A 23,091-nucleotide genomic window follows, 5' to 3' on the forward strand; every position below is an offset into this window, starting at 1 on the left:
AGGCCAATAGTCATCAAGGACCTAAGGCCTGCCAACAGCCATGTGGGTGAGGTTGTAAGCTGATCCATCGCCGGTAGAGTCTTGAGTTGACTGCACGCCTGGTTAATATCTGGATTTTAGTCTTGTGAGAGGCCAAGTCAGAGACACCCATCCAAGCCACACCTTGATCATCAACCCAAAGAAATCATGTGGTAATAAACGTTTATTGTTTAAAGCTGCTAAGTTTTGAGGTAGTTTGTTATGCAGCAATAGGTAACTAATACATATAGCTGGCTCAGTCTCATCCTTCATGATCAGCTCAAGTGTTACGTCCCTAGTGAGCCCTTTCCTAACCATCCTGGCTAAAGTAACTTTCTTCCTGCTCTGTCTCTTCCTCAAGTCACTTTCTAATATAGTGAACTATTTTCTTTCTGCCATGTGGCTCATTATCATCACTAGTTTATTCATTTACTAACACATTATCTGACATCCCACAACTAGAATGTAAACTCTTAAAGGGTAGAGCTATTGCCTGACTTGTTCTCCGCTCTATCTCCAACAGCTAGAATGATACCTGGTTCAAATACCTGTTGAATAAATGCTAGGGGTTAATAGCTCTGTATTATTTACTGCAGAAATTTCCTGGTGCTTAACAGAGCCAAATCCTGTGAACTGAGCATAATCTGTGTTGATAAGAACTTTTAACAGCCAGCAAGGCCTGGGGCTGTTTTCAGGTTTTAGAACAAGATCTGCTTTTATTTTACAGATCAGGAAAGTAACTTGCCAGAAACCCAGAGGTAGTAAGATGTAAAGCTGGGATTTAAACCATGATCTATCTGAGCTCAAATACAATACCCACTTCCACAGTGCCTTCTTTGGAAATGTCTCCCATAATTGATTTGCTCTTTACATTCACCTTTACTTTCCCACATCTTAGCATTTCTTCTAACTATTTCCTTGGAATATCTTCCTCTATTCTCTATTTGCCCAGTTTAGAACAATTTTTAAATTTTCAGCTCTTTTCCTCTCCATGAAGCTACTTCAAGTCCCCATCTTGCTGCTTCTTCTGCTACTAGAATCTCAGCTAATGGTATCACCCACTCAGAGATAGCCTTTCCTGAAGTTGCTCCCAGGCCTGCTTCTTCCTCTACTGAGACTCGCTCAAGCCCAGTGCCATGCAAGCCACAAGCAGCTGATTCAGTCCATGCTGACAATCCCCTTTTCTCAACACCCATTCTAGGCTAAATCCATACCTCTAAACTATTTATCTATCCTTAAACATTTTGTTATACAATTGTGTATATATGGGATGCTCCTTGTCTCAACTTGCTGTGTGGGGAGAATTTCAAGGCAATTACAGGGAGGAGGAGCCCAGGGAAATGCCAGTGGTCTGGCTGAATTGAGGAGATGGAGCTAAGTTCATGAAGACCCAAATGGGCTAGAGTTTGTAGGATAGAGTATCAGAGAGGAGGAAGTTTCACAGAAAGACTACTCTGAGATTTTCAGAATAATCCCCTTGATTATTGATCAGCACATGTTTGTTAGGGAAGTACCCAAAGTCAGGTGAAGAACCACCCATAAAGATTACTGGTAACAGTGACTGGCATTTTCCACCAAGGACTTTCCTCTTTCCACCAGCCAGACTGAAAAATGTCATGATTTACAGGGCATTGGGTAGCATACAAAGAAGGATGTTACTTCAATAGGGGAATACTTAACTCCAAACTAAGCAGTGGTCTGGTCCCACCTGATAAATCATGAAAGTAAGACCCCAAAATATTAAATTGTTTTTGAGTAATGTAACTGCATCTCAGAATAAGACCTAAAATATTTGTAGGGATCAAAAATATTCACCTGCAAAAGGGACTGAGGAGGGGAAATGAGTAAGCAGAGCAAAGATTTTTAGGGCAGTGAAAATACTCTATATAATATGATGATGGATGTGTATCATTATACTTCTATCCAAACCCATAAAATGTACATGAAAAGTGAATCTTAAGGTAAACTATGGACTTGGGGTGATTATGATGTGTCAATGTAGATCCATCCTTGGTAAATGTACCATTTTGGTGAGTGATGTTGAAAATGAAGGAATCTATGCCTGTGAGGGAACAGGGAGTATATGAGATCTTGGTACCTTCCAATTTTGTTGTAAACTTAAAACTGCTCTAAAAAGATAAAGTCTTAAGAAAAATCTATCTCTCAACAAGGTGAAATTTCCAATGTTTGTATTCCAATCAAATATTGCCAGACATGTAAAAAAGCAGGAAAATGTGTCCCATAATGAGGAGAAAAATCAATCAATCAAAAATGAACTGGAACTGACACAGCTGTTAGAACAAGCAATGAAATAAATTAAAAGTTATTATAACTGTATTCTACATGTTCAAAAAGTTATGTAGAAACACGAAGATAGAAAACCATCCAAACTGAAATTAAAGAGATGAAAACTACGTCTAGGATGAAAAAAATACTTGGATGTGATTAATGGCAGATTAGACATGACTGAAAAAAGACTAGCAAATGTGAAGACCTAGCACTAGAAATTATTCAAATGAAATACACAGAGAAAAGTTGAATTTTAAAAAGAAAAAGCAGGGTTCCAGAGAAGGTGGCAGAGTGGGGAGCACCCTAAGCTCACCTCATTCCATGGATATAACTAGATAACACCCACATCAGTGTAAATAACCCAGAAAATGACCCGAAGACTGGCAGACAGACTCCAAAGCTAAATGCAGAGAACCCACATTGAAGAGGGTAGGAAGGGCAGAGACATAGTTGGGAAGATGAAGGGGAAGCAATATACACCCCAGGCATCCTGCATGGGAAATATGAACCCCCATAAGATTTGCCTTTGAAAACCAGAAGGGCCAAAATTTGCAAGTTCTTACTATTAGCAGGGCTTACCACCCAGAACTTTAAAAATCAACACAATGAACTCTGAGAGAGCTGGAGGCTGATAGGAAACTGAGTCCCTGCCCTTGAAGAGAGAGCACAACAAACAGCCCTGGGGAGATACAATGCAGGCAGCAGTTCAAAAAACTCCTGAGATGTATGGGGGGGGGTTGTTTACTAATCTCAGAGGTTTGCTAGAAGAGCAGGGATTGTTGGGAGACCTCTTCGGGAACAAAGGAGCTGGGGGCACGATTTCCCTCCCCCGACCCCCAGCCTGGACAAGTGGACACTTGCAAGAATAAGCCCAGGGACAACACTCTCCACCTAACTGCTAACATTGCTTGTTTTGCCCATGTGCTTCTGTGGATTTGCCAACTCCAACCTGGTGGCCCTGACAGGAGTTTTGGGCAGGCCAGCACAAACCTTGCTGGCACTGCTAGCCATGCCCATCATGTTCTCCTGTGGACCTGCCCTCTCCTATATGGACTAAGCCCATCCAAAATGGTGCCACAAGCCTGGCAGTGTGCAAGCAGCCCCAGTGGCGCCAGCACCACTCCAAAGTGACTTCTATCCCAGGCAGAGGGAAAGATAACCACATACACCAGTCCCACTGAGGTCCCTGCAGTGGGCTGGGGGCAGATATCTGGTCTTACTGGAGGCCCTACTCACCAATGAAAGCTTATCAAGGGAAAGTGCCCTGGAGTTTGATGCTATTGCATCTCTGGCAAACATTTGATCTGACTCAACTCAAACACAAGGCAGCCTCAGACTGGCCCACTAACAACAAAGTGACCAAATCCTGACCACAAAAGGCAAAGAGAGCCATTGTAGATGACTGGGCTGAAGGCAAAAGCAGCAGCACAGTCGCAACAGTAGGGTGCACACAACACACAGAGGAGATACCCCTGAAGTACCAGGTTCTAGGGAACAGGGGAAACTGCACTACAGGGCACTACAAGACCTCTTCTTTGTAAAACCACTAGTTTCAAGATCAGGATATGTAGCTGACTTTCCTAACATATAGAAACAGACACAGGGAGTTAGACAAAATGATGAGACAGAGGAATATGTCCCAAATGAAAGAACAGGAAAAAAATCACAGCAAGAAATCTAAACGAAATGGATATAAATAATATGCCTGATAGAAATTTTAAAGTAATGGTCGTAAAGATACTCATCGGACTTGAGAAGAGAGTGGAGGACTTCATTGAGACCCTTAACAAAGAGATAGAACACATAAGAAAAAAAAAATCAGAGATGAAGAACTCAATAAATGAAATTAAAAATACACTAGATAGAACAAATAGTAGACCAGAGGAAGCAGAAGAATGGATCAACAATCTGGAGGACAGAGTAATGGAAAGCAATTAAGCTGAATAGGAGAGAGAAAAAAATAGTAATAAAGAATGAAAAGAGACTTAGAGAACTCAATGACACCAAGGAGCATAATAACATTTGCATTATCGGGATCCTAGAAGGAGAAGAGAGAGGAAAGGGGGCAGAAAACTTATTTGAAGAAATAATAGCTGAAAACTTCCCCAAACCAGGGAAGGAAACAGAATCTAGATCCAAGAGACACAGAGAGCCCCAAACAAAATCAACCCAAGGAGGTTCATGCCAAGACAAATAGTAATTTAAATGACAAAAAGTAGTGATAAGGAGAGAATTGTAAAAGTGTAAAAGAAAAGAAAAGTTACATACAAGGGAAACTCCATAAGGAAAGGGTGGAAAGGAAAGACCATAAGTGGGAGTAAGAAAAGTAGGAAGCACAAAAGCAATAAAAATAAGTAAATCTATAAAAATCAGTCAAGGGATTGACAAAATAAAAGGATGTAAAGTAGGACATCATATACCTAAAACATGTGTGTTTGTGTGTGGAGGGTGAGAAGTAAAGAGTGGAGTCAACTCAATATAGACTGCTATATGCAGAAGATGTTAAACACAAACTTAATGGTAACCACCAATAAAAAAGCAGTAATATATAGGCAAAAAAATAAAGAGAAAGGAATTCAAGTATATCACTAAAGAAAGCCAGCAAACTGAGATAAGATAGCAAGGGAAGAAAGAAACAGAAAAACTAGGGGGAAAAAAAACACAAAACAATCAACAAAATGCCAATAAGTACATACCTATCAATAATGTAAGTGTAAATGGTCTGAACTCTCCAATCAAAAGACATGGAGAGACAGAATGGATGAAAAAGTAAGACCCATCTATATGCTGCCTTCAAGAGACTCATTTTAGGCCTAAAGATACATGCAGATTGAAAGTGAATGGATGGAAGAGCACTTATCATACAAATGAAATTGAAAAGTAAGCCAGGGTACCAGTACTTATATCAGACAAAATAAACTTTAAAACAAAGTCTGTAAGAAGAGACAAAGAACACTGTAAATCATAAAGGGAACAATCCAACAAAAAATATAACAATTGTAAATATTTATGCATCCAACATGTGAGCACCAAAGTACATAAAGCAGCTAAAAACAAACATTAAAGAACTAATTGATAGTAGTACTATAATAGTAGGGGACTTTAACAGCCCACATATATCGGTGGATAGATCATCCAAACAGAAAATAAACAAGGAAACAGTGGCTTTGAGTGACACATGGGATCAAATGCATCTAACAGATATATTCAGAACGTTCTATCCTGAAACAACAGAATACACATTCTTTTCAAGTCCACATGGAACATTCTCCAGAATACATCACATATTAGGCCACAAAACAAGTTTCAACAAATTTAAAAAGATTGAAAACCTCACAGCTAACCTCACATTCAATGGGGAAAAACCAAGAGTGTTCCCTCTAAGATCAGGAACAAGACAAAGATGTCCATTTCCACCACTTTTATTCAACATAGTACTGGAAGTCCTAACCACAGCAATCAGACAACAAAAAGAAATAAAAGGCATTCAAATTGGTAAGGAAGAAGTAAAACTTTCACTATTTGCAGATGACATGAAAATACATACCAAAGTCTCTAAAGACTCCACCAAAAAACTATGAGAACTGATAAATGAATTCAACAAGGTTGCAGGCTACAATCAACATACAGAAATCTGTTGCATTGCTATACACTAATAATGAAGTAGCAGAAAAAGAAGTTAAGAAAATGATCCCATTTCCAATAGCACCAAAAATAATAAAATACCTAGGGACACACTTAACCAAGGAGATGAAAGACCTGTACTCCGAGACTATAAAACATTTATGAAAGAAATTGAAGACGATGTAAACAAATGGAAAGACATTCCATGCTCATGGATTGGAAGAAAAAATATTGTTAAAATGTCCATACTACCCAAAGCAATCTACAGATTTAATGCAATCCCTATCAAAACACTGACAGCATTTTTCACAGAACTAAAACAAATAATACTAAAATTTATATGGAATTACAAAAGACCCTGAATAGCCAAAGCAGAACTGAAAAAAAAAAAAAAACCAACCCAAAAACTGGAGGTATCAAAATCCCAGATTTCAAGATACACTATGAAGCTGTAGTAATCATAACAATTTGGCACTGGCACAGAAATAGCCGTATAGGTCAATAGAACAGAATAGAAAGCCCAGAAATAAACCCATGATTATTTAGTCAATTAATCTTTGACGAAGGAGGCAAGAAAAAGCAATGCGGGAAAAGATGTCTCTTCAACAAATGGTGTTGGGAAAACTGGACAGCTATATGCAAAAGAATGAAACTGTACCACTTTCTTACATCATACACAAAAACAAACTCAAAAAGGATTGAGGACCTAAATGTGAGACCTAAGACCATAAAAATGCTAGAAGAGAGCACAAGCAGTGCTCTTTCTTTGACATTGACCATAGCAACATTTTTCTAGATATGTTTTGAGGCTAGGGAAACAAAAGCAAAAATAAACTATTGGGATTACATAAAAATAAAAAGCTTCTGCACAGCAAAGGAAACAAAAGTAAAAGACAACCTATTGAGTGGGAGATAATATTTGCAAATGACATATCTGATAAAAGGTTAGTATCCAAAATACCTAAAGAAATTATGCAATTCAACACCAAAAAACCCCCAAATAAGCCAAATTTTAAAAAAGGCAGAAGACATGAGCAGACATTTCTCCACAAAGATATACAGATAGCCAACAGACACATGAAAAGATGCTCAACATTACAAATTGTCAGAGAAATGTAAACCAAAAGGACAATGAGATAGAACTTCACACCTTTTCAGAATGGCTAAAATAAAAAACACAAGAAACAGTTGTTGGCAAGGATGTAGAGAGAAAGGAACCCTCATGCACTGCTGGTGGAAATGCAAACTGGTGCATCCACTGTGGAAACTAGTACAGAGGTTCCTCAAAAAATTAAAACTAGAAAGACCACATAATCCAGTTATTCTACTACTGGGTATTTACCCTAAGAAAATGAAAACACTAATTCAAAAAGATACATGCACCACTATGTTTATTGCAGCATTATTTACAATAGCTAATATATGGAAGTAGCCCAAGTGTCCATCAATAGATGAATGGATAAAGAAGATGTGAGATATATATAATGGAATACTACTCAGCCATTAAAAAGAATGAAAATTTGCCATTTGCAACAGTATGGATGGATCTAGAGGGTGTAATGTTAAGTGAAATAAGTCTGGGGAAGACAAATACCATATGATGTCACTCACATGTGGAATTTAAGAAACAAAACAAACAATGAAAAAAAGAGACAATCCAAGAAACAGACTCTTAACTATAGAGAAGAAACTGATGGTTACCAGAGGGGAGGTGGGTGGAGGATTGGTAAAATAGGTGAAGGGGATTAAGAATACACTTACCACGATGAGCACTGAGTAAAGTATAGATTTGTTGAATCACTGCATTGTACACCTGAAACTAATACAGCATTGTATGTTAACTATACTGGAATTAAAATTTAAAAAGAAAAGAAAAAGGAAAGAGCATCAGTAAGCTGTGGGACAGCTTCAAACCTAATACATATGTCACTGGAGTCCTCAGACGAGGTGGAAGGGGAACTAGGGGAGCTCAAAAATATCTGAAGAAATAATGACCAATTTTTCCCCCAAATTTGATGAAAACCATAAGCCCACAGATCCAAGATACTCAATGGACCTCCAAAACAAGAAATATGAAGAAAACTATACCAGCACACCATAATCAAATTGCTCAGAAACAGTGATAAAGAGAAAATCTGAAAAGCAGCCAGAGGGAAAATTACATCACAGGGGAAAACATATAAGGAAAATAGCAGTTTTCTTGTCAAAAATAAGATGAGACAATAACGAAAAATGTCTTTAAAGAACTGTAAAAACAAACATACAACAAACTGTCAGCTTAGAATTGTTTACCTAGTAAAAATGTCTTTCAAAAATGAGGACAGGGAGACAGAAAGTTGACAATAGGGTAGTAGTGCTTAGTAGGGTCTGGGAGGAAGGAGGAAGGAAGAATGGGGAGTGACTACTAATGGGTATGGATTTGGGGGTGGTGGTGATGAAATGTTCTGGAGTTAGATAGTGGTAATAATTTTGTGTACTTTGTCAATATATGACTTTGAAAAGCCACTGAATTTTATACCATACTGAATTTTATGGTATGTGAATTATATCTCACTTTTTTAAAAACTAAAAAAGGGAAGGAAAAAGGAAAAATCATAAAGACTTTTTCAGACATACCAGATGAAAGAATTTATCATGAGCCAATCTGCATTTTAAGAAATGTTAAAGAGGAGGAGGAGCTAAGATGACAGAGTAGTAGGAGGACCCTAAGCTTGCCTCATGACTTGAACACAGCTAGATAAATATCAGATCATTCTGAATACCCAAGAAATCAATCTGAAGACTGACAGAACAAACTGCACAACAAGAGGGAGGTAGGAGGTGGAAGGTAGAAGGTGCAGAGACATGGTTTGGGGGAGAAACAGGATTGTGGGCGCTATGGAGGGGAGGGAGTCCTGCTTGTGGCGGGGGCGGGGGAGAAACAGATGGAGGCAGAGAGAGGGAGAGGAATGCACAGGGGATCACCCAAAAAACACTTTCCCAAAGCCACTGACTGGGAAAACCAGAGGGGCTGATTTTTGCGAGTTTTATAAGCAGCAGGGCTCAAAGACTAGAGTTTTAGAAGTCCCTGGTGGCCAGTATGGAGCCCTGAGGGGACTTCTTTCTCCACAGGAGCAGCGCTCCTATGGAGAAGGAGGGCAGATGGTTCAATCCAATGATCCCCTGGGATGCACTGGAAGAGACAGTTTCCCCTTCTTGGAGTACATCTGGAAGAAGTGGCATTGCCTCTCCAGGAACAAAAGAGCTGGTGGGTGCCATTTCCCTCCCTGGCCCAAAGTGTAGGTGCAGAGATATCTGCTGAGGGCAGCTAACCTGGACACTGGCTCTTTGCTGTGCTTTACTCTAAATTCCACACCCCCGTGCTTTAGTGCAACTGCCCTTCTTGGACAAACCTACATCAGTTTCAGCATGGCAAGACCCACCCCCAGAGGAGCAGGGTGGGTCCCTACCACATCAGGTCCCTAGTTTGGAGTTTTAAAACTCATCTGGCCTGCCTAGGATAGAGCCCAAGGCATCCTATGCTGCCAGACTGGCAGATGGCCTGGATGCAGACAGGGTGAAGGCGGTGTTCTGAGGAACACCTGGGACACATGAGGAGAGACTGTTCACTCTTCTGAGAGGGTTTCCCAGACAGCAGCCAGTGCAAACTCCCCTCTCCAGGAATGAGGGAGCTGGTTGGTTCCAGTTCTCTCCCTCGCCCCTCAGCATAAACTAGCTTGAGTACATAGCACAGGGCCAACAGTGGTGGCCTAAACCGCTTACACCAAGACTGCCCCTTTGTGCTCCATGGTACTGCTTTTCTCTGGCAAGTGTGCCTGAGAACCAGTGCAGAAGGCCCCACCCCCAGAAGAGCAGCACAAACACCCACACACACCACATCCACTGACCATAGACTTCTGCAATGTTTCAGGTGCAGTGGAAATAGCATCAGGTCTCTCTTAACAAGCAGACCAGAGCACACCTAGTTAAAACTTTCAACATTATGGCCAAGGTCCAAACACTCTCCACCGCAGTCAAGTAGAAACTCTGCAGAGCACTGATCTGAGGGAAAGAGCAGCCAAAACACAGCAGTAGAGTGCATACAGCATACACCAGAGACACTTCCTGAAGTGCCAGGCCCTGGACAGTATATGACCTCTTCTTCATAAAACTATTATGCTCAGGAGCTGGAAACATAACAGGCTTTCCTAACACACAGAAGAAGACAGAGACCTAGACAAAATGCCAAGACAGAAGAATTCATCCCAAAAGAAAGAACAAGAAAAGGTCACACAGCCAGATATCTAATTGAAACAGATATGATATGTAATATTATACATATAATGTGTAATATGCCTGATCCAGAATTTAAAGCAACAATCATAAGGATACTAGCTGGCCTTGAGAAAAACACAGAAGACACTAGGGAGTCTCTTACCACAGAGATAAAATACCTAAGAACTAGGCAGGCTGAAATGAAAAATACAATAACCAAGATTTGAAACCAACTGGATGTAATGACCACAAAGATGGAAGAAACAGAGGAATGAATAAGTGATACAGAAGATAAAATTATGGAAAATAATGAAGCTGAAAAGAAGAGGGAAAGAAAAATATTAGATCACAAATGTAGACTTAGGGAACTTAGTGACTCCATAAAGCATAATAACATTTGTGTCTTAGGAGTTCCAGAAGAAGAAAAGAGGGGAAAGGGGGCAGAAGGTTTATCTGAGGAAATTATGGCTGAAAACTTACCTAATCTGGCAAGGGAAACAGACATCCAAATCCAGGAGGCACAGAGTATGTCCATCAAAATCAACAAAAGCAGGCCAACACTCAGACATATTGTAGTTAAACTTCCAAAATATAGAGATATAGAAAAAATCCTAAAAGCAGCAAGACAAAAGAAGTCCCTAGCTTACAAGGGAAGACAAATAAGGTTGGCAGTAGATCTCTCCACAGAAACTTGGTAGGCCAGAAGAAAGTCGCATGATATATTCAATGTGTTGAATGAGAAAAATATGCAGCCAAGAATACTCTATACAGCAAGGCTGTCATTCAGAATAGAAGGAGAGATAAAGAGTTTCCCAGACAAACAAAACCTAAAGGAGTTCATGATGACTAAACCAGCCTTGCAGGAAATATTAAAGTGGACTCTTTGAGTGGGAAAGACCAAAAGCGACAAAGACTGGAAAGGAACAGGGAAAATCCCTAGAAACAATGACAAAAGAAATGGCACTAAATTAATATCTATCAATAATTACTCTGAATGTAAATGGACTAAATGCACCAAACAAAAGACATATGGTGTCAGAACGGATAAAAACAAAACAAAGCAAAAGAAAACAAGATCCATCTATATGCTGCATACAAGAAATTCATTTTAGACCTAAAGACAACTGCAGATTGAAAGTGAGGGGATGGAGAACTGTTTATCATGCAAATGGACATCAAAAGAAAGCCAGAGTAGCCATACTTATATCAGACAAACTAGATTTTATTTTTATTTTTAAAAGATTTTATTTATTTATTTGACAGAGAGAAAGACAGCCAGCAAGAGAGGGAACACAAGCAGGGGGAGAGGGAGAGGAAGAAGCAGGCTCCCAGCAGAGGAGCCTGATGCGGGGCTCGATCCCAGGGATCCGGGATCACGCCCTGAGCCAAAGGCAGACACTTAATGACTGAGCCACCCAGGGACCCCGACAAACAAGATTTTAAACCAAAGACTATAGCAAGAGATGAAGAAGGGCACTATATCATACATAATAAATGGGTCTATCCAACAAGAAGACCTAACAATTGTAAATATTTATGCCCCCAACTTGGGAGCACCCAAATATATAAAACAATTAGTAACAAACATAAAAGAACTCATTGATAATAATACAATAATAGTAAGGGACTTTAACACCCCACTTACAGCAATGGACAGATCATTGAAGCAGAAAATCAACAAGGAAACAATGACTTTCAATGACACACTGGACCAGATGGACTTAATAGATATATTCAGAACATTTCATCCTAAAGTGGCAGAATACATATTCTTTTTGAGTGCACATAGGGCATTCTTCAGAACAGAACACATAGTAGGTCACAAATCAGGCCTCAACAAGTACAAAAAGATTGAGATTCGACCATGCAGTTTTTCAGACCACAATGCTATGAAATTTGAAGTCCATGACAAGAAAAAATTTGGAAAGACCACAAATACATGGAGGTTAAAAAACATCCTACTGGGATGCCTGGTTGGCTCAGTTAGTTAAGCAACTGCCTTTGGCTCAGGTCATGATCCTGGAGTCCCAGGATAGAGTCCCACATTGGGCTCCCTGGTCAGTGGGGAGCCTGCTTCTCCCTCTGACCCTCCCCTCTGTTGTGCTCTCTCTCATTCTCAAATAAATAAATAAACAAAATCTTGAAAAAAAAAAAAAGAACATCCTACTAAAGAATGAATGGGTCAACCTGGAAATTAAAGAAGAAATTTTAAAAAATCCATGGACACAAATGAAAATGAAAAACGACTGTCCAAAACCTTTCAGATGCAGCAAAGGCAGTTCTAAGAGGGAGGTATATAGCAATACAGGCCTACTTCAAGAGGCAAGAAAGATCTCAAATACTATGCAACCTAACCTTACACCTAAAGGGAGCTAGAAAAAGAACAACAAATGAAGCCTAAAGCCAGCAGAAGAAGGGAAATAATAAAGATTAGAGCAGAAAGAAATGATACAGAAACTAAAAACAAAACAAAACAAAAAACAAAAAAGAAACACCTAGTAGAACTGATCAATGAAACCAGGAAGCTGGTTCTTTGAAAAAATTAATAAAATTGATAAACCCCTAGCCAGACTTATCAAAAAGAAAAGAGGAAGGACCCAAATAAATAAAATTACAAATGAGAGAGGAGAGATTACAAGCAACACCACAGAAATACAAATAATTATAAGAGAATATTATGAAAAATTATATGCTAACGAATTGGGCAATCTGGAAGAAATGGATAAATTCCTAGAAACATATAAACTACCAAAACTGAAACAAGAAGAAATAGAAAAGTTGAATAGACTGATAACCAGCAAAGAAGTTTAATCAGTAATCAAAAATCTCCCTACAAACAGAAGTCCAGGGCCAAATGGCTTCACAGTGGACTTGTACCAAACATTTAAAGAAGGGTTAATACCTATTCTTCTCAAACTGTTCCAAAAAACAGAAATGGAAGGAAAACTTCCAAACTCATTCTACAAAGCCAGCATTACCTTGATTCCAAAACCAGACAAAGACCCCACTAAAAAAGAGAATTACAGGCCAATATTCTTGATGAACATGGATGCAAAAATTCTCAACAAAATACTAGTGAATCGAATCCAACAGTACGTTAAAAAAAATCATTCTCCACAATCAAGTGAGATTTATTCCTGGGTTACAAGGGTAGCTCAATACTTGCAAATCAAGCAACATTCTACATCACATTAATAAAAGAAAGGCTAAGAACCATATGATCCTCTCAATAGGTCTAGAAAAAGCACTTGACAAAGTATAGCATCCATTCTTAATAAAAACCCTAGGGGCGCCTGGGTGGCTCAGTTGGTTAAGTGTCTGCCTTTGGCTCAGGTCATGAACCCGGGGTCCTGAGATTGAGTCCCACATTGGTCTCCCTGCTCAGCAGGAGTCTGCTTCTCCCTCTCCCTTTGCTCCTCTCCCAGCTCATGCTCTCTCTTTCTCTCTCACTCACTCTCAAATAAATAACATCTTAAAAAAAAAAAAAAGCCCTTAACGAAGTAGGGATAGAGAGTACATACCTCAAATCATAAAGGCTATATAGGGAAGACCCACAGCTAATATCATCCTCAATGGGGAAGAACTGAGAGCTTTTCCTCTATGGTCAAGAACAAGACAGGGATGTCTATTGTCACCATTGTTATTTAACATAGTACTGGAAGTTCTAGCTTCAGCAATCAGACAACAGAAAGAAATAAAATGCATCCAAACTGGCAAGGAAGAAGTCAAACTTTCACTACTTGTGGATGACATGATACTGTATGTAGAAAACCTGAAAGACTCCACCAAAAAATTGCTAGAACTGATGCACAAATTCAGTAATGGTGCAGGATAAAAAAAAAATGAATGTATAGAAATCTGTTGCATTTCTATATACCAATAATGAAGCAACAGAAAGAAACCAAGGAATTGATCCCATTCACAACCACACCAAAAACCATTGTAAGATACCTAGAAATAAACCTAACCAAAGAGGAAAAAGATCTGTACTCTGAAAACTAAAGAACGCTTATGAAAGAAATGGAAGAGGACACAAAGAAATGGAAAAATATCCCATGCTCATGGATTGGAAGAAAAAATATTGCTAAAATGTTTATAAGAACATATAAAAAAAGTTTTAAAGATTTATTTAGTTATTATTTTTGAGAGCAAGAGAGAGAGAGACTGAGCAGGGGGAGGGGCAGAGGGAAAGGAAGAGGGAGAATCCCAAGCAGACTCCCTGCTAAGTGCGGAGCCCGACACAGGGCTCGATCCCATGACCCTAAGAACATGATTGGAGTCAAAATCAAGAGGAATGAGCCACCTAGGTGCCCCCTGAAACTAAAACACTTTTAGAAGAAAACATAAGAGATGATGTTTGTGGCAGTGGTTATTAGATAAAGATTTCTTAGATATGCTACCAAAAGTATAATTCATTAAAAAATTAATAGATTTGATTTAATCAAAATTAAACATTTCTATTCTTCAAAAGACACTGTTAAGAGAATAAAAGGAGTATCCACAGGCAAAGCAAATACTTTCAAATCATATATCTGATAGAAGTCTTAGATCCAGAATATAAAAATTTTAAAAACTCAATTATAAGCAAACCAATAACCCATGATAAATTGGCAAAAGATTTGACTAGACACTTATTTAAAGAAGATATATAGCTGGCAAATAAACATATGAAAAGGTGCTCAACATCATTAGCTACTAGGAAAATATAAATTAAAACCAATGAGATATTACTACACACATTAGAATGGCTAAAATCACTATTCCAAGAGTTGATGACAATATAAAGGAATTAGAACTCACACATTGTTGATGAGGATATAAAGTGGTATGTCAACTTTGGAAAAAGCATCTGGCAGATTATTTGTAAAAGCTAAACATATACCAACCATATGAACCAGCCATACCACTCATTTATTTTCCCAAGAGAAAAGAAGACATAACCATACAAAGCCTTGGAAATGAATGTGTATAGTAGCTTTATTTGTGATAGTCATGTATTCACTTATAGAAAGCTCACTACCATCCTATGAAAAGATACTCTCATCATCCCCATTTTCCAGGGTATTGTTAGAAAACGGGGAAGAGAAATCCTGGGTTATCCATTTATCCTTGTCTACCACAAGGGCTAATAATTACAAATTATACACATATATATTGTTATATATATTATATATGGTAATAAAAGCACCTGCTTTAAAGTAGGTTGGTAAGTCAACTTAAATAATATAAATAATGTACATAGTGTGGTGCCTATTGTGTTGTATGTACTCAATAATGTGATTGATAATGATATTAATTTTATAGTAGGGTAATGATAATCCAAACACCATGTAGACAGAGGCTATAATTGAGAGAATCTAAGATCTGTGGGATGTTTTGTCAATTTTGCCATGTGTCTTAGAGAAGTTAAATATAGAAAGATCTTTTTTTAAGGAAACAGTATCAAATTTTGATAAAATACTAGTTAATTCTGGAGACAGTGAATGAGGTTTGAAGCCTTCGTTCCTTTAGCCAACAGGCAAATCTGTTGAAATTTGGGCCAAATTGTCTGTGTCAGAGCCTCCAGTTGTGAAACCTGTAATCCTTGATAGTTCTGCAGTTGCTTGATGGTCAGGGTGTGAAATGAGAAGACTGGTTTTTGAAGACATATCTGCCTTTGCCAGAAGGCCTGACCTACAGTGGAATACTCTTACTTTAGCTGGCTTGGGAGGAGCAGGTGATGCCTGACCTCTTGGCGGGGTCATTAACTTTTCACATAATGCTTCCAGCAGTCAAAACATCATTTATTGTTGTCATTGATTGCCCAAGTATTTCGTGATCTTCAGAGTAAACATGAGCAAGTATGCAGAGAATATCATAATCATACTTTCATAATCATACTTTCATAATCCCACCTATTTATTAATGCCTTAGTGGAAATCCTTCCAGAACTTTTTCTATACATTGTTAAAAGAAACAAAAACAGAGTAACAGATCCACACATACTTTTTTTAATAAATTGTTTTCTTCACTTAGCAATATGTTCTGAATTTTTTTTCATTTCAGTTGGTGCATTTCTGCAACATCAATTTTTGTATGGATATGCAATTATCTATTTAATCAATTCCCTAATTTTAGAGATTTCCAATTATTTGAGACTCCAAACAAGACTTTGCTGACCTCTTTGATTCTACCACATGGTTCTACAAATTAGGAGAAATTCTCTGAAAAAAATTGACTTTTCAAAGGAGATGAACATTTAGAAGATGTTTTGATATATTTTCCAAATTGCCCTGCAAAGAAATAGTACCAATTTACAACTCCCACTATTTGTGCACATACTGTCACTTTAAGACAAGCTCCATACGAGAAGACTCAAATATTATCAGTATGTCTTTTTTTACCTGTGAATAGCCACATACAATGCAAATGGAGTTGCTTTTGATTGGGATTTGAGTAGGCAGCTCATGGTAATCAGGGCTAGGCAGATGGATATCTCCAGGGTTGGGGAGCTTGAAACATTGAACGATGGATAAAAATAGAAGAAATAGAAAAAAACGAAATCCTACTCAAGGAAAGGCAAAGAAATCAATAATGTATTTTTGCTGTTGATCTTGTAAAATTGCTTTTATCAATATATTTTTTACAAAAGAACAAAGGGGCTTCAGGGAGGTCTGTCCCCACTTTAACCTTGGACTTCTCAGCTTCCAGAGCTGTGAGAAATAAATGTTTGTTGTTTAAGACACCTCATTTATAATATTTTTTGTTATAGCAACCTGGATGGACTAAGATACCAGTTATCTTTTACATGTAGGCAAATACAATCCTAACTTATACAAATGATTAAACAATTCCTAAGGGTGGGTGTTGCAAGATTTTAAATGAAACTTGGGTGAATTCTATGAGAAGAGAATCAGAAAGAGTCCGAAGCATAGGGAATGCTGGTGTGTGCTAATGATAGAGCAGTGGGCAATGCTAATTAACTCAGAGAGAATACGCATAGTGAAGAAAAGGGCTAACATCTTGGGGGAGGGGAGGGCCAGGGAAGAAAGTCCAGAGGGGGAAGAAGGAACGGCTAGATACCCAGGGGGAAACCAGCAGTAGGGTCACTGGCTGGAGAAGGGAAGAAACAAGAAGAACACATGCACTGTTAACATATTTGAAGGTTTTCTTACGAAAAAGAGATTACACTTATTTATATAACAAGTATTTATATAACAGAAGATGTAAAACAAAACCCAGAAGATAAAGAGGCAGATAGGAGAATCTTCCAATTCAACATGGAGTAGTATTTAGTGTTCGTATCTATTCAGGATACCTTTGCCTTCCCACTTTCTTCTGTTAATAACCTGGTGCTTGGGCAATAATATTAATTCCATACCTCTGACCACAATGACTGGTTCAGGGACAGGCATATGACCTTAGCCAGAACAATTAGAATCCTTGCGCAAACATTTTCTAACTGGGCTGGTCTTCTTTTCTTCTGTTTGGTCACTGAATTTTTTGGCTGTGGGCCCAAAGATGTTTGAGGGCATGCTCCCTGCGGGGATGGAGAGTCCATCTGCAAGAAGAGAACTTCAGCACAAATTTTTCTAACCTGAATTAGTTATGAGGTGACCGATTAATTAGAGAGCGCAATCTTTGATATGCACCAACTACTGTTGTTATAGCCTCGTTTAGAACTAGCAAGCAGAGCAGGAAAAGCATTGTTGGAAGGGACACCACCTGCAATGTCTGAGTGATTTCATGCTTTGCTCATCAAAGCAGTAGGTTGTAAAGCTGATAATAATATGTACAGATTGTGTTAATAATAGTGATGGTGGAGATAGAGAGTAGAAGAAGGGTCACTACTGTTGAGTAAGAGCCATATATAATATGTAAAAAAATTATAAAACTAGAAAGCTTTAGATTCATACAAGGTTAATATAATGATGGGAAGTATTGGAATAAAAGAATATAGGTCACTAAATGCTGTGCTTGTTGGTTATTAAAGAAAGAATCCTATAGGAAACGAAAGAGGTAGGGGAAAGTTTTATTTAAATTCAGATCTATTAGATTACCCACATGAAATGCCATTTTTAAGATTTTATTTATTTATTTGAGAGAGAGAGAGAGTGCTAGCAAGTGAGCAAGTTGGGGAGGGAACAGAAAGAGAGGGAGAAAATCTGGAGCAGACTCCACCCTGAGTGTGGAGCCTGACATAGGGCTCGATCCTATGACCCTGAAATCATGACCTGAGTAGAAATCAAGAGTTGGACACTTAACCGACTGAGCCACCCAGGCACCCCTGAAATGCCATTTTTAAGTCAAAACTGTCAAATAACTGCTATTCCAAATGATTTTTCCCTAATATATAGACTCTGTCTTTTGCTATGTTGAGTAAGAACCAAGACACTTTCTGACATATTAAACAGCTAATTACAGTTTAATTTTAAAGTGCCTGTTTAATTTCCCAAGAACATAATCTTTCATTGCAATTTGTGAGATTTGGGAAAGCTTCAAGAAGAGGTGTTTGCAATGGGTGTCAAAGACTGCTTGGCTTAGTAACGGGGATGCTTCAGAAACATATCCCAGACCAAAGACAGTAGCATAAGTAAAAGGATGAATAAAACTGTGAGTCCACTATGCTATCTTTTGTGTAAGAAAGGGAAACAAAATACATGTTGTTTTTGTATAAATGTGTAAGGTTTCTGTATACTCACAAGAAACTAATATCAGTGATTGACTATTTGGAGTTGGGAATGGAATCTGAGTGGAGGGGGGACAGGAGTGGGTGGAAGAATTGGTACTGGGACTGGAGAGACAATTTAGTGGACAGCAGGACTAGGGTGCTGTTAGATTACACAAAACCTTGAATGCTTTACTACAGGGTTTGTATTTAGCTTCCTGGTAATGGAGAATTGCTACAGATTTTTTTTTTTTTACTACAGAATTTTAAACATAAGATTGACGCAATAAAATCTTCATGGAAGGGTAAGAATTTGCTCTGTAACACCTGAAGTGCCAGAAATGTTACACTCTTTTGTATTTCATTTCATCCCTTGTCTGTGTTAAACAACTTACACATTAATCAATGTCTCCCCCAAATTGCAAAGACAACTCCAAATCAGAGTCATTTGACAAGTATTTTAAATGGCTATTGGAATCTCAAAGCAGAGCAAAGTTCTTGTTTTTAAAAAAGTCATATCAGTGTAAAGTCTCAAGAAGCAAATTACTTAGGAGCCATTTATTTATTATCCAGAAAGTAAAAGGCACTCAGTTGGTGGGAACCTAATAATGTCAGTGTGTAAAATTAGAGTGAGTAAAATGCTAGGATAAGATACAGTATGACAATGAAAATGTTACTCTCCAGCAGCCCAGTCAGTCAACATACTGTTGGCATGTAACATTATACCAAAGAAGTTTTATGTAATAAGTTGAACAATTGCTTTTCATTGGAGGTTGATGGGTCAACAAACTTTACCATTAAATGTCTTATCATAACATTTAAGATTTGTAAAAATAGTGAAAATTGAGAACATTTTTTTCTTTTCTGCGGCAGAGCTGTGCAAACAAAGTAAAACCAAGATAACATTGAATATTTAGTCTTCATTTGGAATCAAAAGATATGTCCTGGAGGAACTGTGTGGGCATCCCTACTGACAGGGCCCACCGAAGATTGGCTCCAGAAGAGGCTTTACCTCTAATGAACAAAGAAAATATGATTTTGTTCACAACACACTGTTTTCTTCACAGAGAGGTGCTGCTGTTGAAGCCTGTTAATGAAGAAATTTTAAAAGTCTGGACGATGTCAAATGGCCAACTTTATTAAGGACAGAACAATTCACTGGAGGATGTTTTTTAAACTGTGTGAACACCTGGTTAAAGGGCACATAAATCTGCTGCAAAGAGAAATCTGCTGGCTTAGCAGAGGAATAATTCTCAGCAGGAGTTTTGGGCTAAAAAAATGAACAAAAAGCTCGGAGAAAATGTTTTGACTACAACTGGCAAGATTCCCGGATTTAAAAGAAATGGAATCTTTTGTTAAATTATGTTGCCAAAGGAAATCTTGACATGTCTCCACTGTTGATTGGGTTTGAAGGTGAGAAGGGCTTTTTCAAGTCTCACATCCTATTGAACACCACCTGGGAGAACCAGAGAACCACCGTGATGGTATGTTCCTTCCCCGTCACCACAAGGGAATGACTTGGGTAATGACACTCACTGAATCTTCCAGTCAGCCTGAAAATATGACTTTGAGAGAAGGACTTTGTAAGCTGCAGTCTGATAGTATACTCAAGATAAGCTTTACTGATCTGCCTCTAGACAAGTTCTGGATTTCTGTGCAAAAGTGGGATCCTGCTATTCAAGGGAAAAAAACAGACATTTTGCTGAAGTGTTTAACTTTTTAAAATATGTAAATAAGCTTTTTTCTTATTTAACAAGCATCAGAAATTGTCTATTTCAGTTAAAAATGAAATCTTTGTATTGGACCAACAAAAAAACAAGTACAGGTTTTAATGAAAAGGTAAATTCCATTCTTTAGTTTTAGTTTCAATAAGAATACTTTTAATATTTTATGTAGTCTGATAAAAGAGATCAAGAAGTAACACATGTCTATAATAATTTTGCAATTTTGTAACAGGAGCCTGATCATGTTGGTCAGTGAGGAAATGCTTTTACACTGTCTTGAATAAAACTTTTTTTTTTTTTAAGATTTTATTTATTTATTCGACAGAGATAGAGACAGCCAGCGAGAGAGGGAACACAAGCAGGGGGAGTGGGAGAGGAAGAAGCAGGCTCATAGCAGAGGAGCCTGATGTGGGGCTCGATCCCATAACGCCGGGATCACGCCCTGAGCCGAAGGCAGACGCTTAACCGCTGTGCCACCCAGGCGCCCCTTGAATAAAACTGTCTTAGGTCATATTTTTATTCATATTCCTTGTTTTATAGTTTTAGTAGCTTTTCTTTTCAAATTTGTCAATAAATTTCACATTATAAATAACATTAATTAAAATCAATTTACAGCCTTTGTGTAAATTAAATCTACCCCCTTACCTTTAAAAAAATTAAATTTCATTTTGTCTTCAGCCCATTATTTAACAAAAATGTATTATATTTGCTTTGTGAGTTTTAAATATTTATGACAAGGCAATAAAGAGATAAATGTTAAGAAAAGTAAGCTAATCTTAACTGATTCTTCTTCAAGAAGAGATGGTTAAAAAGATATTTTAATTGTAAATAAGGAAAATATCTCCTCTTGCATACATCATATACCACATACCAACTTCATTAGTCTCTCGTTTAGTAGGAATTTGTGATAAGAATTTTGGATCTACACAGACAAGGTAAAAAAATCAAGTAGGTATTATGAGTTAATACCTTTTATCGGGAGGAGGAACCACACAAAAATGGTAGGCTAATTTAGTTCACCAAAATAAACAGATCCTCAAAAATATATCATTCTCTACTCAGACGAACATTGGATATTATCATTGAATTGTTATATCTATAATTTACTGATCATGCCAATGTACTATGAACTGTAGGTAAAATAATTTTTATACAGAGGTCCTCTGAGACCTGAAAATTATTTCAAGAGTTCCTCCAGAGAGAAAAGATTGAGAGAGACTGCTGGTGAACCCTCTGTGTGGTACCAAAAAGTTGCATTGTGTCTTCCCATATCAATACAAAGTATTGTATAGGCCTTATCCTTTAACATTTTTTAAATAAAATTATTCATGTTCATGATATCCTATAGTAAATACACTGTGATATTTCATGATATGTAGAAAGTTAAAGTATATCCAGTGTTAAATTATAAGGTAAATATTAAGGAGCTTAATTTGTTGTTTTATGGATATGTATTTAATCAAATTATGTATTATATAAGTTACATATTACATATTAAATAAAAATATAGTTTTAATTATTTCTTCCTATAACCCAATAGGTCATTTTGAATACTTTCAGGTGTGCATACAACCACTTTAGAAGCTACTATTCTAATCATAGAATTCTAGTCAAAACCCATACATCTATGGTCAATTGTTTTTCAACAAAGGTGACAAGACAATTCACAACAGGGAAAAGAATAGTTTCTTTGAGACAGGGAAACTGAAGGACTCCATAAAAATCTTTTTGCTCCTTTTCCTGCTTCTATTCTTGCTAGAACCTGTATCCCACTGCACTCTACACATGCCTTTTCAATGCAAATAGCATCTGTCCTCCTTGTAAGGGACAAGGAATTAATGATTTCTCTAGAATAGATAACATCTAAGGCAGTACCAGGTGAGAATGACAAGATAAAGAAATCATATGCATATTCCAGACCACCAGCACTAGCTAACTTGATGCCAAGGCCTCCCGGCTCCTGGGCCCTGTCTTTGTTCTAACCAGTTCCTGGATGCCTGAGTGGACATGTACACTGGATCACCAAACCAGACTACCATTCTCAATTAAAAAAACCTGGACCCTGAACAAAGACAAGACTTGTGCTCCTTTCCTTTCTGAGTCTCCTGGACGCTCTGTATGTTATCTGTTCTGTCTATATCTTCAATAAACTCTGCTTTCACCTTCTGCTGGCTCACATTTTATTTCCATCTTGCATGAAGCCGAAGACTCTCTTGGCCAGTCCTACAGGACACCCTCTGCTCCCACCCCATCCTTGGACCCAGCCTGCCAGCATCATCTTCAACAAATGGTGCTGAGAAAACTAGATATCCACATGCGAAAGTCGAACCCTTGAATCACACCATATGCAAAAACTAACTCAAAATGTACCAAAGACCTAAATATAAGAGATAAGCCTATAAAACTATTAGAAGAAAACATAGGGGCAAATTTTCATGACCTCTATTTGTCAATGGATTCTAGATATGACACCAAAGGCATAAGCAACAAAAGAAAAAAATAAAGTAGATTTCATCAAAATTAAAAACTTTTGTA

General features: G+C 37.9%; 1 long non-coding RNA gene across 1 annotated transcript in view; it reads left to right on the forward strand.

Moving 5' to 3' along the window:
• Window positions 1-20,848, forward strand: part of LOC123002201 (uncharacterized) — a 38,975-nt gene extending 18,127 nt beyond the window's left edge. The window contains exon 3 of the long non-coding RNA XR_008958239.1: window positions 19,706-20,848. This is a non-coding gene — a long non-coding RNA (uncharacterized LOC123002201). The remainder of the gene's footprint in view (window positions 1-19,705) is intronic.
• Window positions 20,849-23,091: the final 2,243 nt, after the last annotated feature.

The sequence above is a fragment of the Ursus arctos genome, unplaced genomic scaffold (assembly GCF_023065955.2).
Source record: "Ursus arctos isolate Adak ecotype North America unplaced genomic scaffold, UrsArc2.0 scaffold_8, whole genome shotgun sequence".
Lineage (NCBI taxonomy): Eukaryota > Metazoa > Chordata > Mammalia > Carnivora > Ursidae > Ursus > Ursus arctos.